The 15,019-nt window shown below is 32.4% G+C and overlaps 1 long non-coding RNA gene across 1 annotated transcript; it reads right to left on the bottom strand.

Annotated features, from left to right (window-relative positions):
• Window positions 1–5,259: 5,259 nt before the first annotated feature.
• Window positions 5,260–8,070, bottom strand: LOC139523796 (uncharacterized). The gene is made up of 2 exons (XR_011664694.1): window positions 7,979–8,070; window positions 5,260–6,290 (listed from the first exon to the last, which is right to left on the bottom strand). It is a non-coding gene; the product is annotated as an uncharacterized lncRNA (long non-coding RNA).
• Window positions 8,071–15,019: the final 6,949 nt, after the last annotated feature.

The following is a 15,019-nucleotide window of genomic DNA, read 5'->3' as shown; positions in this document are numbered from 1 at the left end:
AACGCCTTGGCAAAACAAAAAAACAACAGACAAACAACAGTACGCAAAACAGAGCATAGAAAACTAAAGACTACGCAACACATACCATATCAAAATGGGGGGATGACCTAAACTACTCTGGAAAGGTAAGACAACCCTACTCAAAATCTTGCTACCGCGATGATGTTGTTTATGTTAGTACAAACCCGGTAATATGTATGATTCGTTATGTCATATTCGTGGAAAACTGGTAGCGATTGTCGTATTGACACGTAGTTCTCTGACAAGATGTTTATATAATATAGTATGATATTCATTAACAAAGACCTATGTTGGTCTCATATTTTTTAGGAATATTTCTCCAGTTCTAAAACGTTTGTTTTCTCTTCGTCTAACAATTGCATCGACTGTCAAAAAACTTCTAGAAATTTTAACCACATAATTTACAGGAATAATTGATTGATGGATAGCAGTTTGAAAACACTAATTTTTATCGTTGAAGACTTGATTTCTCCTTAATAATAGTATGTGATCAAAATGACCAGCTGATTTTTAAGACTTATCTTCCTTAGATGTTAACTGTAAAATATAAGACAAATAAAGTTCACAATTTAACATCATATAAACGATCTGAAAGGAATGTTTAGCTTTAGGTGTTTAAATTTTTAAATGCAATTAAGTTCTTTAAACTGTATAGTAGCAAGTAATAAAACCAATTAAAGGATAAATCCAATCTAAAAGAGAAAAAAATCACACTGAAAATATAATTTAACAAAGATAAACAAACAGTCATGATACATGTTGTAGTCTAGTATGAGGTACAAAAGAAATGTCTCAATGTTGAAGTAACATACATTGTGCACACATTTTGCCATATTTGAGATTCCTTTGTAATACATTTTTGTAATACTTTACATAGATTTTTTAAATGTTAATCTTATTTGCCCTACGCAAATTTTCGACCATTTCCTACGTTTGATTTGAAATCAAATCGTTTAAAACTTTGATTTGAGAACAGTTTTGTATTGACGTTCAAAACTCACAATCCATTTGAATTTTCAAGGTACAAAACGAAAGGGAATCGTGTAAACTCTAACACGTTAAAGACTAGTGCAAAGATCGACAAATCGTTTCCTTTCTTCGCATACAAGTTTAACTATTTTACAAATAAATATAAATAGACTTTTCAGAATCATACAGACCTAAGACCCCAACTCAGCTAGCAATTAGATACATCTTGTCAGTCAACGTACGCGTGGTCGACGTTTTTGAATTCAGCAGTCAGTTCAATCAACTTGTAACGTTTATCTACCTCTGTGCAAATGCTGACGACCATGCGAGAATGTTCTGGTAAGGTTATTTTTACGTTTATACAACTTGATCAAAATTAGACTAAAACAAAAACGAGTATAAGGGTTCTTCTTAAGGACTGGCATCTTGATATTTACCTGTTAGTAATTCATTTTCAAGTTCTTAACTAAACTGTTGTAAAAAGGGGAATGTTTTAATCATGTTAATCAGTGTATGTAATGTGCGAATCCTGAAATGTCATTTTCTCTGTATCCGTGATGAATTTCGTATGTAGAATGATATAAATAAACAGACGACATATTCACGATTTTTTTTTAATAAAATAAGAAATAATATACAATATGTACTGTTTTTATAAATTCATGATAAATGTATTTGATGCGGACGGGTTTTAATCGCGTTTACAGCCACCCAGGTTTACGATTGATACACAGATAGATAAATATTAAGAATGATAGTTCACGAACAGAGCGTGCAAGAGTTTTAAAAGAAGCAGTCAATTATCATTTGTAGAAAAATGTACCTTTTAATAAATAAATTTGGTGTTTTTACTGTCTTCTGGTTGGTTAAAATTATTAGTTTTATTTTCAATGTTGTCAATTTTAATGGCGACACGCCCACTCTGACGTTGTGTATTCATACGCCAACATGTGTGTACGTTGTTATTGTTAATATAAATAATATAAAAAAGTTCTTCTAGTCTTATTTTTGATAGAAATTTATTTATAATGAATGGCAATAATTTATTTTGATTTTATTGAACCATAAAACTAATTTTTGACTCTTCACATGTTACATAATCCGCTTCGCGGATTATTCAATGTGAAGAGTCAAAAATTAGTTTTATGGTTCAATAAATACAAAATAGATAATAGCCATTCATTAATTATGATTTATTTAATGAATGGCTATTATTTATTTTGAATTTATTGAACCATAAAACTGATTTTTGACTTTTCACATTGAATAATCCGCGAAGCGGATTATGTAAAATGTGAAGAGTCAAAAATTAGTTTTATGGTTCAATAAAATCAAAAGAAATTATTGTCATTCATTATAAATAAATTTCTATCAAAAATAAGGCTATAAGAACTTTTTATATTATTTATATTAACAATAACAACGTACACACATGTTGGCGTATGAATACACAACGTCAGAGTGGGCGTGTCGCCATTAAAATTGACAACATTGAAAATAAAACTAATAATTTTAACCAACCAGTAGACAGTAAAAACACCAAATTTATTTATAATGTAGTATAACTTAAAACAGGTCTTGTTGTTCAGATTGTTGATATTAAATCTAATTCCATTTTGTTGTGTTTGTGATGCGATTCATGTTTACTGTTGAATACTGATACCAGACTTTCATTTTCACTGTAGAGCGATTTATTACTGTTGTATATGCGATGCATTTTCACAGACAGAAGGATTTAATTAATTTTCATCATAAAGTCGTAATTTAGCCGACTCTCTAACATAATTTATGAAGTCAGAAGGATTGATCATGTATGCATACTTTGTGAGTGAAAGACTGAGGTAATTTATCAATAAATTCCGTAAAAATGGCATTTATTGATAATGTTGTCAATTCTATTTTCTCTGATAAATTGTTCAGACCCAGATCTATATGTAGAATTAAATATATCCTTTCCTATGAAACACCATCATTGTTTACATACATCTTGGACAGCTAAGGCAACCATTTGATTTTTTTTAGAAATAAACTTATTTTTACATTGAGCCAAAGTAACTTGTATTTTTTTCCAGGGCCAATCAAAACCTACTAGGAGGGTTTGGGTTCGCCCCCCTCCCCAAGAAAATTTTGAAAATTAGACGTATACTCATTTTCTTCAATAAACCATTTATAAAAAAAAACAGAAGATGTGGTATGATTGCCAATGAGATAACTGTCCACAAGAGACTAAAATGACACAGACATTAACAACTATAGGTCACCGTACGGCCTTCAACAATGAGCAAAGCCCATACCGTATAGTCAGCTATAAAAGGCCCCGATATGATGAAAACGTTTAGACATTTACATTAAACTAATCTAAAGTTGATTAAGATGGTTTAACTTTTCAATCGGCACAATAATTTTCCATTTAATTGTATTTTTAAATTAAAAGTAAGGATTTGAAATGAGGGAGAAGATATTTATCAAGGGGCAAGGGGCAATAAATAAAACAAAATCACTATGCGTGATGCGTGGAAATGCGAAGGTAAATAGAAAACAACTTGTGTATGACGTTTTTTTTTTAGGACATCCTCTACTCTTCAATTTATCTAAACATAGATTGGACATAATATTTTATATATTTCCTTTACTACATTTAATTTTTCTTGCAAGTATCAAAAATTCTAATTTTCTTACACTTTGTTTGCAAAACATATCATTGACTGATTGTTGGATTTTTAAGTCCAGTGGCAAATATGTCATGCATATTCAGGACCAGAACAAATTAACATTGAATACAATAGGTATGTCCTGCCATAGAGGCCGACCGGCATGAAGGCCGGTGAAATTTGGACTGCCACGAATAAAATGATGGTATATTGGATAGGACAGAAATTTAGCCTTGCAACAGGCCACCTACGGACCCCTCAACGATTTGTTCCCAAGGGTCTTACCGTGCAGATAGCATGGCACTCTCTTTCCACAAGGCATCGGATTGTATGTCCCGATTTTTACCGGACGTTGCTGCGTACTTGTACATCCCGGACAGCCAAACGGACGCCCCACTTTGGCGAGGGTTTTTATTGCCGGTCAACGAAAGACCAAGGGTGACCATATTTTCCATTCTTGGGGTTCCATGCAAATAAATAACTTTGTAGAATGTTTAACTGAAAACGTATTACACAGTTAGGGTGATTTCCTTCGTTGTCTCAAAAAAGTCCCATTGTTTCGTATCAACCAATAGTATAAACTTAACAAGCAGGGTCGCAGTGAAACATTTTTTTATAGCAGTAAAATTTAAAAAAAAAGTCTTTATCTTAATTATCCCATAAAAAAAACAAATAAATGCCTTGATGTCTTTTCATGTTTTTGACAGGTTGCTGTTTCATTGTGCTCTCCAAATATACTTTTATTTTCACTTAGATATAAATAAGGAATTATTTGAATACATTTACTACATAAACTAATATAAAAGAAGAAGATGTGGTATGATTGCCAATGAGAGAAACGACCAAATGGCACAGAAATTTACAATTAAATGTCACCGTACGGCCTTCAACAATGAGTAAAACCCATACAGCATAGTCAGCTATAAAATAATACATGTGATTCCAATGGGTACGAATTTTAACTGTTTTATTTTTTTTTTTAAATTTGAAGATACTAGGAATTCATCTCATAAGTGAAGCTGGCAAACGTATGTATTCAATCAATGTGATTTTTCCACGGCATTTATAATAATCCAAAATCCTTCTCAATGCAACCTACAACCACTGATGTTATAAAAATGAATTACAAAAATAACAATGATTAATGGTTTGATTGTTGGCGTTTAACATTACTTTCTGCGCTCTTTGTTTCATCATGGCAGCCTATCTGGGCAACTATAGGCCCTTTCTCACTACAAACCTAATTTCCACTGTACTTTTATTAGTTCATACATAGAGTGGCGTTATGAAAGGCTTTACAAAATCTTTTCAATGATTTTTGTTTGCCAAAATCTATCTATTTCAGTATTTGTCTGAAAATACATATATCTAAATCATAATCTTCATAAATATGTAAAAATCGAAAATATGAGATCTTTTTTGAAGAAAAACAAAATTAACAAAATGCGGTTTTGAGCTATTTTTCAGGGACGCTGATAATTTACTTGGTCGTCTTTTCAGAAATAAGCCAATGTTCGAATCTCAAAGTAAATTAAGTTTACCTACGAAAATGTGAATTTTAGTAAAGATTGAAAGTCTTTCTGAAAATGGCCCTGGTGTCCAATAAATTCTGAGGAAATTGGCTCTACAAATTTAATTAAGTATACTCAATTGGAAACTGACAATTAACAGAGTAAACATGACTTGTTATTTTAGTAATGTCAATAATAGTTTTACACTATTTACATACATCATATTTTTTTAAAGTCTACAGACTGTTTCAAACTGTTTGATTTCTGAATGTTTAGCCGATCATTTAACTTCATACAAACTGGCTGGTCCACATAAATTCGTTACCATTAAAATATTTCTTTCTTTGTCAAAATAGATACCACAAGGGTATTGAATCCCATTTTCTTCTGCTAACAATCGACGCGCTTGCTTTCCATCTGGTGAAAGAACAACGATACTGTTATTTCCAGCGGATACCACGTACACGTTGGAATCATTATCAACTGCTACTCCAGCAACATATTTCAAAATTGATTCGTCTTTGTATTCCCAAACCTTCTGCCCCGTGACTGTGTAGCATGTAATGGTACCTGATTCATATTCTGTATGGTATATCTTGTCTTTAGATGTTGTAACATAGTTCCAGTGATGCTGGCCATCGACTTTAACAAATGTGGTGGCTGTACTTTCACTATTGACGTCTGCTGTTTGAATACCACTTCCGTTTTCATGATATATTAATCTTCCATTTTCATTTGTAATGCCGTAGCACTGATTGGACGTTTTAATCTGGTTTACAGTATCTTTATTGACGATGTTGATGATTTCTATCTGATAAGGCTCTCCAACATGGGTGACAGCAACCGTGTTTTCATCAATATATGTAACATCTAAAGGGAAATGTGATACAGGTATTTCATAAACAAATAATCCATTGTCGCTGTGGATTACAAGCCGATGATTGTTTACATCTACGAAGAAAATTTTCTCAGAAGGCATGATAGTGCAGCCCGTGATTCCTATTCCTTTATTTCCTTCCGATATCTCAATTTTTTTTATTAAGGTAAGATTAATGTCATTGATTGTTTTTGATATCGTCGGTACCATTTGCTGAGCTTGTTTTCCTCTATCAGTTTTACTAGCTGAAGCCATTCTAATCTTAAAACAAAATTCAAAAGTACATAGCTACTGACTTTAAAACGAGCTAAAAGTATTTCAATATGAATAAGAAGATGTGGTATGAGTGCCATTGAGACAATTCTCCAGAAAAGTCACAATGTGTAAACAGTAAACACTTATAGGTCAAAGTACGACCTTCAACACGGAGCCTTGGCTTACGCCGAACAGCTAGCTATAAAAAAACCCATAATGACTATTGTAAAACAATTCAAACAGGCAACCACAAGTCTAATCTTTTTAAAAAACTAGAAACGACATGTACTTAATGGAAAAAATGGTTATTCAGGGTCAATAACTCCCAAAAGGGGTCATTGAACAATTTCGGCTATGTTGACTTACTTGAGGATCTAACGATACAATTTCCTATAACATGTCAATGGACGTTTACATGTAAAGCCTTTTTGAATTATTTGTAGATTTCTTTTATTTACAGTTTCCCTCTATTGATTATTTTTTTGCAAAAATAGTAAAAACTGTCTTTCCAAGGCAGTAACTCCTGAAAGATGTTAACTGACGATTTCATTCATGTTGACTTAGTAGATCTCATTTTGTTGAAAATTGTTGCTATTTACAGTTTTTCTCTATTATGGTTTCTGCTAAATTGAATAAAATCATCTTCCAATGGCAATAAATCTTATAAGAAATCAATTGCAATTTCAGCAATGTTGACTTATTTGTAGATTTTTTTGCCTACTATTTTGCTATTCGCTATTTGCAGTTTCTGTGTATCTATCATGGTTTCTGCCAAAAAATGGTAAAAATCATCTGTCAAGGACAAGTTCAGGACAGGGTTAAAAAATGGGCAAATGAACTTTTAACCAGCTTTGGTGACAATAGTGACAACGGTGACATGTCAATTTTTTCTGAAATTGCAATAAGAAAAAGACATTGACCTTTTGATCAGTTGAACCCTGTCAGGTTTTTCTCATATAACTGCTTTATTTTTTTAGGTTTAAGCCAAAAACTGTTTTTTATCAATATGTTCAGGTTTTGCAGCATCACCCATGTTTGTTCATGGATGAAATTCATGATTTCATTTTGTTGAACTAGATTTCCTAAAGAACATTGTTTTCATGTATACAGTTTGGTAGCATTTGTCTCAGTAGATTAAGAGAATGAGCATTTTAATCTTACAAGCCTTAGGATGAATACGACAGACGACGACGACAGATGAAGGACGACGACAGAGGAAGGACAACAGACGACAAGTGACGACAAAAAACGAAAAACGAGAGTTATGTAACTTTTATACATCTACACGCTTTATGTCATAAACTTCATACAGGAGGATACTATTGGGTTTGTCTGTATATAGAAAAAAATCAAGGTGTAAATATGATTATTTTTCCCAAATGTTTCGATAAACTATCATATTTATTTTGTAGTTTTGTAAGTTACAAACAACAATAAACCATGTCTCCTTTATTTACCTGATCACAATAGAAGTATTCGTATACGTTAATACGCTTTATTTATTATACCTTTAATTATGCAAACCATTCTTAAACATTACAAAATGTATGTCATGGTGTTTCTAAAGCATGTATAGAAGGTCATAACAATTAAAGAATTGGAAAGTACTTTTGGTTTACTCTGCAATACCCAAATAAAAGTCTTTGCTAACATCTTGATTTGTAGGTTAATAAAAATAATATAAGTGACTTTACCTTAAAATGTGTATGTCCTCATATACAAATCCCTATCAAAACATATCATGTGTTCTCAAAAGGTCAATAAATCAACCCGGATGTATAAAGGTCACAAACACGTAATGTATGTATACTTGCCACCAAAGCAAACGCAGCACATATACCAAAACTAACTGCTGCTTTCTTTTTATATATAGTATATTCCAGCTGTAAAAAGAAGACTGTTATCGCGAATAAAAAAGAGACTACAAAAGTACAAATACGTATATAATAAAACAAAAATTATAAATAGACAATTAACAATAAACAAATGATAAAATTGGGCGACCTACATTTGCGCTAAGAAGTGGTATTACGTTTGTGTGAATTAACCTGTAAATCTACCCTAGTTGTTACATGTGATTTAATCCTGAGAATAACCTGAATTTTACACTTTTGTTTTAGGAAAAATGCGTTATCTCGTTGGTTGTTTTTCGCTTGGTTTTGAACTTAAATTAGCAATCATACCACATCTTATTTCTTATATTGAACATATTAATCTATATTACGGATTAAAATTGTGTCGAGTTTTGTGATTGGATAACAACATAGACATGTCAGTATATATTCAGGAAACTGCCGGGGTATATACGATTTTTTTTTATCCTAATTGGAACCTCAACAAAGTCTTCATAACGAACGTTACTATGTGACGTAGTCGTCAGCTATACAGAACACTTACAACATGTCAGAGGCTCACGGAGGGACAATTATGACGTACATTCGTCAATAATACGTTTATAATTTAAAATCCGACGATTTACATATCAAATGCTTAATTAATGTCTTAAAGTGTTATTATACATTATTACATACACAATAAAATTATTTTCACAGCAAATTACAAAATTCTTCACATATGCGGAAATCATTAGGTTGTGGTTTTCAATATATTTGTTACAAAAGTTATAAAACATAAAACGTCACACAACATACAAAAAGTATACACGAAATCTAAAAACTTTATTGAAAAAATATTCAAAAGAAAAAAACAAATACTTGTCAAGATGACACAAGTCCATTTAAATGAATAACTCAAAAGAAACAATAAATATGTATTGCATATACTGCATTGTGAATGTTTAACAAATACTTGGTACTGGCAAAAAATATTAAGACAGGGGTAATCCGTAATATATGTGTAATTCAGGTTTCGGACAGAATATATAATAATATGACATTCCCGGCTTACAGTTTATATCCCTTCGTCTTCGGCTCAGGGAATATAAACCGTAGCCGGGATTGTTAAATTATATACCCTGTCTTAGACCTGAATAAGATAATATTAGAAAAGTCTTTATTCGTTTATATATATAACATTTACAGAGGCATTAGCTGTCAAATTCATGTTTACCGATTTGACTCAAATTATCATATTTGATTCATAACATATTAAAACGTGTATCCAAATTATAAAAAAGTCTAAAATAAACAATTTACAATGCATGAGCACGATAATATGTATCCGCATTCCGTGTGTATTTAAGTCTAGACGCCATCTAATTAACCATCGAGGTGACATCCAAATATTGCCGACAGTCATATAACCCGACATGAACATAAATATAGATATAAATAGATAGCGAACTCTTGCAATTAGATTTTTCTAGGTCTGTTGGATTTCATATTGTAGGCTGAAAATATATATTAACCGTCGTTTTAACTTGTATAAGAATGAGTTTTTGTGGATCGAATCAGTCAATAAAATGGTTTACCCTTGTCCTACATAAGCTTTCAAGGTTGACATTCTATTCCTTTTAATAATTGAGCATGCCTAATTCATGCATAATACAATTCTAGCTAAGGGGTTAAATTGAAGGTCACATGAATATGGACTCAATGAGGTCGAATTATTCAGTTGCAAGTGAATAATTCATTAGCGATGTTTACTAGCTTATTTTGACAAAATGGAACAAAACTTGCTGCTAAAAACGAATTGTTATTTCACTATTTCACTTTCATTAATGATGATGGAAAAAAATCAGATTTTATTATTATTTATATCTCGTAGCTAGCCTTTAAAAGCCTTGCATTTATGCACAAGACAAGTTTTGAAAAAAATATCCTGAATATCCCGGAGAGAAACATTCAAAGTGTACAATTATGAATAAAACACAGTATACATAAATATGATATCTATGGGAAGCATCTATCAACCAGTCCCTGCCTGTTACTTGTATGCTAGAGATTTCAGATAACATTGGCGGGTAATTTCCCGTTTGAAATTTCAAAAATTTGTTTACAGTGAACTGAGTTTTATCTTTGTGCGCTATCGCTTATTTGGTTATCGCTACCGAGAATTGTAATGTAAGGCGTTGCCTGGAGTTGCAGTATAATCTCAATATAGGTGTAGATGGCTGGATGAGTAGAATAAAACTGTTCATTGTAATGGCTGTGAAGACTCTCTGGTCCATTGTTGGTATGGTTTGTTGTTTTCGTTGGGCGTTAGAAATTAGTTTTGACTTTCGTTTAGTTTCGGAAATCATAATTTGTTTGTAGCGCAAACGTGGATTAACTTCGCTCAAACGTAATACGACTTCCATTAGCGTAAACGTAACGCGTCGATATTATTGAACATTAGACTGTCTCAAGTCCGACCGTGCGAGGTCTTGATAGAAGATCTGTGACTAGTTCTGAAACTGTTATAAACTAGGAATGATTTGTAGTTTGTCATACTGTAAAGACAACTGTCCATTGTTGAAGACTACGTTTTTGTACTTAGATGTCTTTTTGGATAATTTGTGTTGGAAGTCGTTGTAGTTTATAGCTGTGGTCACACATTACCGGATAGCACAAACGGACGACTAGCGGATGAACAAAAAGTTTTCCGTTGACAAAATTGTTATCCTTTGGGAGTCCGTTGATGTACTGACCAAATAAAACAGACGCGTAATTAACAAATGCATAACTGACAAACACAGGATATGCAACATATACGTACGAGAAACGGAAACGTACCGGACAGAACGGATGTCGAACGTACATCCAACGGACGAGTACCGCATAAAACTGACACCTAACGGAAGCGTACCGAACAAAACGGACGAACAAGATATGCGAAAAAACTAAAGAAGACAATAATAAAACATGTAAAAGTTTCCGTGTAACTGGTTTTGGTGTTTTCTTCAAAATGCCGCAAAAGGGTAGTTTCTGGCCTGAATAAGAGCTGCTTAATAGTGAAGCCGTGCTCTTACTCCAAGATCAATTATGAATGATAAGCATTCATAACACTCAAGATATCTGATATACCAATTATTGGCATATCTGACATTGTCTGACGCGAATTTTTCAAATTGGCATTTATCCGTTTCAGATCCGTTCATCGTCCGTTTTATCCGTTATACGCACAGGCACTTGTCTCAGCTTATTTTCTCCCCTATATACCTTAATATAACACAAGGTACATTGTACTTAACTCGTATTTTTTTTAAATGTCAGCCGGTCGCGAAATTTCGTTATATACCAATTTCGCGGTTGTCAACCCCACTAAAACTTGTCGTAAATATAAATTGATTTTTCTACACAATGTTGTATAACACGCCTTATTTTGTTGTCGGAATCATCCGTAGCAATCCTACCCAAGTATGTCAATCGTAATTAATTCGTGAACCGACGCTTAATTGGAATGTTACTGATATTACTGAAACATCAATGAGTACACCTAGATACACGTGGTATATCAAAATCTTGAATATTTTGCAAATCATATGTTGGGATATTTCGTGAGAATATAGTTCATATAGTTATTGCATAGAGATGTAGTACTTTTTGTTTTAAAAAAAAGTGAAATATGAAAATGTATTTGTTTCAGAAAAAGTTCTTCATACTTATAGTCTGCTCTTTGTTGTCGGGTCAGAAATAAGCCATAGGCTTCTACAGACCTCTGAAATGTTCTAATAAGAATACAAACAGAATCAAACAGTATGGTGATTTTAACTGTAATATGCACTAACAAAAGCGATCTGTATAGTGAATTCAACGTTGGGAAGTAAAAAAATCAAAAACAGAAGCAAACTGTATTGTGATCACTGTGGAAAGTTGAAAAAATCCAGAACGATCTAATAGGTGATTATAACTGTGGGAATTAAAAAAAAATAGAACAATATGTATGCTTAGTTCAAATTTGGAAAGTACAATAAGAGGAAAATTGAATTTTTTGTTCAACGATCATGTTGCGTTTATGTGGTACTTGGAGTAAAGCTTTATATATAGAACTATTGACATTAGATTTTTTGAATTGGTATTGAAACATTAAAAAGTTAAAAAGTTAAAAACATTTATCATATACTTAGCATTGATATGATAGCTTTTGCATATGTGTAATGAGCGGAAGTACACAAGCCATAATTTCCCACACGGGCTGATAACCCATATCAGGTGCATCTCGTGCACAAAACCCATAATAGTGCCTTTCGTGCAAGTTACTTCCGGTGTTTTCGGTATCGGTTGTTTACTTTTCCATCGTGACGTCAGATGTTTTTTATGACGACGTCAAAATTTACGGGAACTTTTGTTGAGATAGTTTAATACTTGCTAACAAATGCCATTGAGAATTATGAATCATTTTATAGTACAACAAACATGGAGTAGTAATGATCGTAAAACTCTTCTAAATTTTCAATGTTACAAAATGCCTCTGTAGGAAATGTTACCATAAATATATAAGGAGTTAATGATGCTGTTGTTGGGGGTCTCGGGATGATACCCAGGCTAATATGGAAAAGGCCATGCATTAATCTCTATATATCACGAAACCATTTCCAACAAGACCCACTTTTCCCATTGTTTCCAACTATTTGTACACATTCTGACTTTGATTGAGAGATGTCTCATTGGCAGCTACAATACATCATTCTTTTTATAACTATTTTACCCTAATGACCGATAGATGATTGCATTTTGTGTTTCCATATTTCAATGTATGCCTATTTCATGTACATATACACTGTCGATTACCTATAACAAATATTCATCAATTTCTGTTCATGTGGTATTATTCAAATTAAATTCCCACAATCAATATAACAATTATTCGTTAAATTCAATAAGAATTCTAATGTTGCCCCGACACGTTTGAAAGGTTCATATGCATCAATTTCTTTCCTGTTTTTAATCCTACGGTGAACAAAAGCCTGCTAAAGGATATTTACTTAAGGACAGTATTACCACTATCACCATTAAAACCATATGGAGTACTAAATGACAATTTATTGACATATGTATACTATCTAGAGAAAGGCAACACATACTTCATGTATTTACATATAGATCTTATCAGTTTTCGATTGAAAGTCTCTGTTTTAACTTGATTCTTTTTCAGATGAAAGGGTTTTTTTTCCGCGTTACAACGATTATATTTTTAGCACAAAACATTACGGTATTATAATTTAACCTGTGTAACCAAATTGTTAATTCTATATCGTCGATGGGCTATCAAAATTTTGTAAATTATAATTTTTTCTTAAGAAAAAACAGGATTTAAAATTTTTGTTGAAATGAATGCTTCAAAAATGTAGAAAGTGAACTTGAATATTTTTGTAAGTAGCAGCGAAATAAAAAATTATGATGTCTGTAAATTACGTAAAAACTAAACTTATTTTAACCGAAATGAAGAAATATACATTAGTTGATTCCCGAATCTATTAATAAACACCGTTTAAATTTACATACAACATTTTGGGAGCAAACGTTCACTTTACAAGAAATTGATATTTTGACCTTTGTCTAATGTTTCAATTGGTCCAACTGTATGTACATTTGGAGTATCAATGTCTGCCTTCCGCCAAGACGATTTGTGTGAAAAGGTAAGTATGCCAAAAAAGCCCTCACATACGACATTTTGGAAGCCCAACGACGATATGCGTTATCTCCCCGTATACTACATGTACTCTTGTTGTCGGTATTCATTCATAACCGTAAACAGCATATCACATGTTTTAAACAATTTTAACCGAAACCATCCGGTAAAATATAATGAAAGTTATTATCCTTTTCACATTTAACTTTCGTGATATGTCGATTTAACTCATCAACTGCTCTACCATATATATTACAGACCTAAACTCTTTAAATTCAAATATCAAAACAATAAAGAAAAATAACACAAATGCCGGAAGTAATATTTTTTTCATATAGAAGCTTTATATTTTTGAAATGAGGGAACGATAGTCTATCTTTCGACACAAAAAGATCTTGTAACAATTTAAATTGCATATTGCATGTGTCGCGTTTAGTTTGTTATTCAGTATATACCACTTTAAAGAAATGCGAATTTCACTTGATTTACGTAGGGAATGAATTTTTGGTTTCGCTTGTTATGATAATAGTCTCCTGAAAGATAAACCAATCAGCTTAATACCGACTACTTATAATAAGTGATGTCATATTTCAGATCACAACACAAGAAAAAAACTCGATTGTGGAAGGTGTTAAAATGGATATCATTAAAATTGCTGTACTTTTATTCTACTGCGCATCATTGAGATTCCTAATCTATTGTAAAACATTTGATGACATTTCTCAACTTGCGAGACAACTGAAACATATTGCATTAGATGTTCATCCGAGATTAAACCAAAACGAATTCGTTAATGTTTCCATAACGGCGTTTATGGCTTCAATATTGGACTATAACGAAGTTTCAGGGACACTGCAAACAGTCGTGTCGTACTATTTGACTTGGACGGACGAAATGAGAAGATGGAAAAGCTCTGCATATGGGAATGTCAGTTCAATGAATTTACAGATTACAAGCATTTGGATTCCGGAAATAAGCGTGAATAACATGGTTCGTCAAAAAGCCATATTAATGTATCATAATTATATGGAAATAAGAAAAGCATACGTTAACTATAAATCAGACGGCTCCGCAGTTTATTTATTAGGTGGTGCGCAAGAACTTCTATGTTCTTCTAATGTGAAGCATTTTCCGTTTGATTCACACGCATGCTCTATTGAACTCGTTACAACGCACGCATTAGATAACGTTATTATTATAACAGCAATAAAAACCATGGACTT

The sequence above is a fragment of the Mytilus edulis genome, chromosome 5 (genome assembly GCF_963676685.1).
Source record: "Mytilus edulis chromosome 5, xbMytEdul2.2, whole genome shotgun sequence".
Classification (NCBI taxonomy): Eukaryota; Metazoa; Mollusca; class Bivalvia; order Mytilida; family Mytilidae; genus Mytilus; species Mytilus edulis.
Note: the sequence above shows the minus strand (reverse complement) of the source record. Positions and strands in the feature narration are given on the sequence as shown.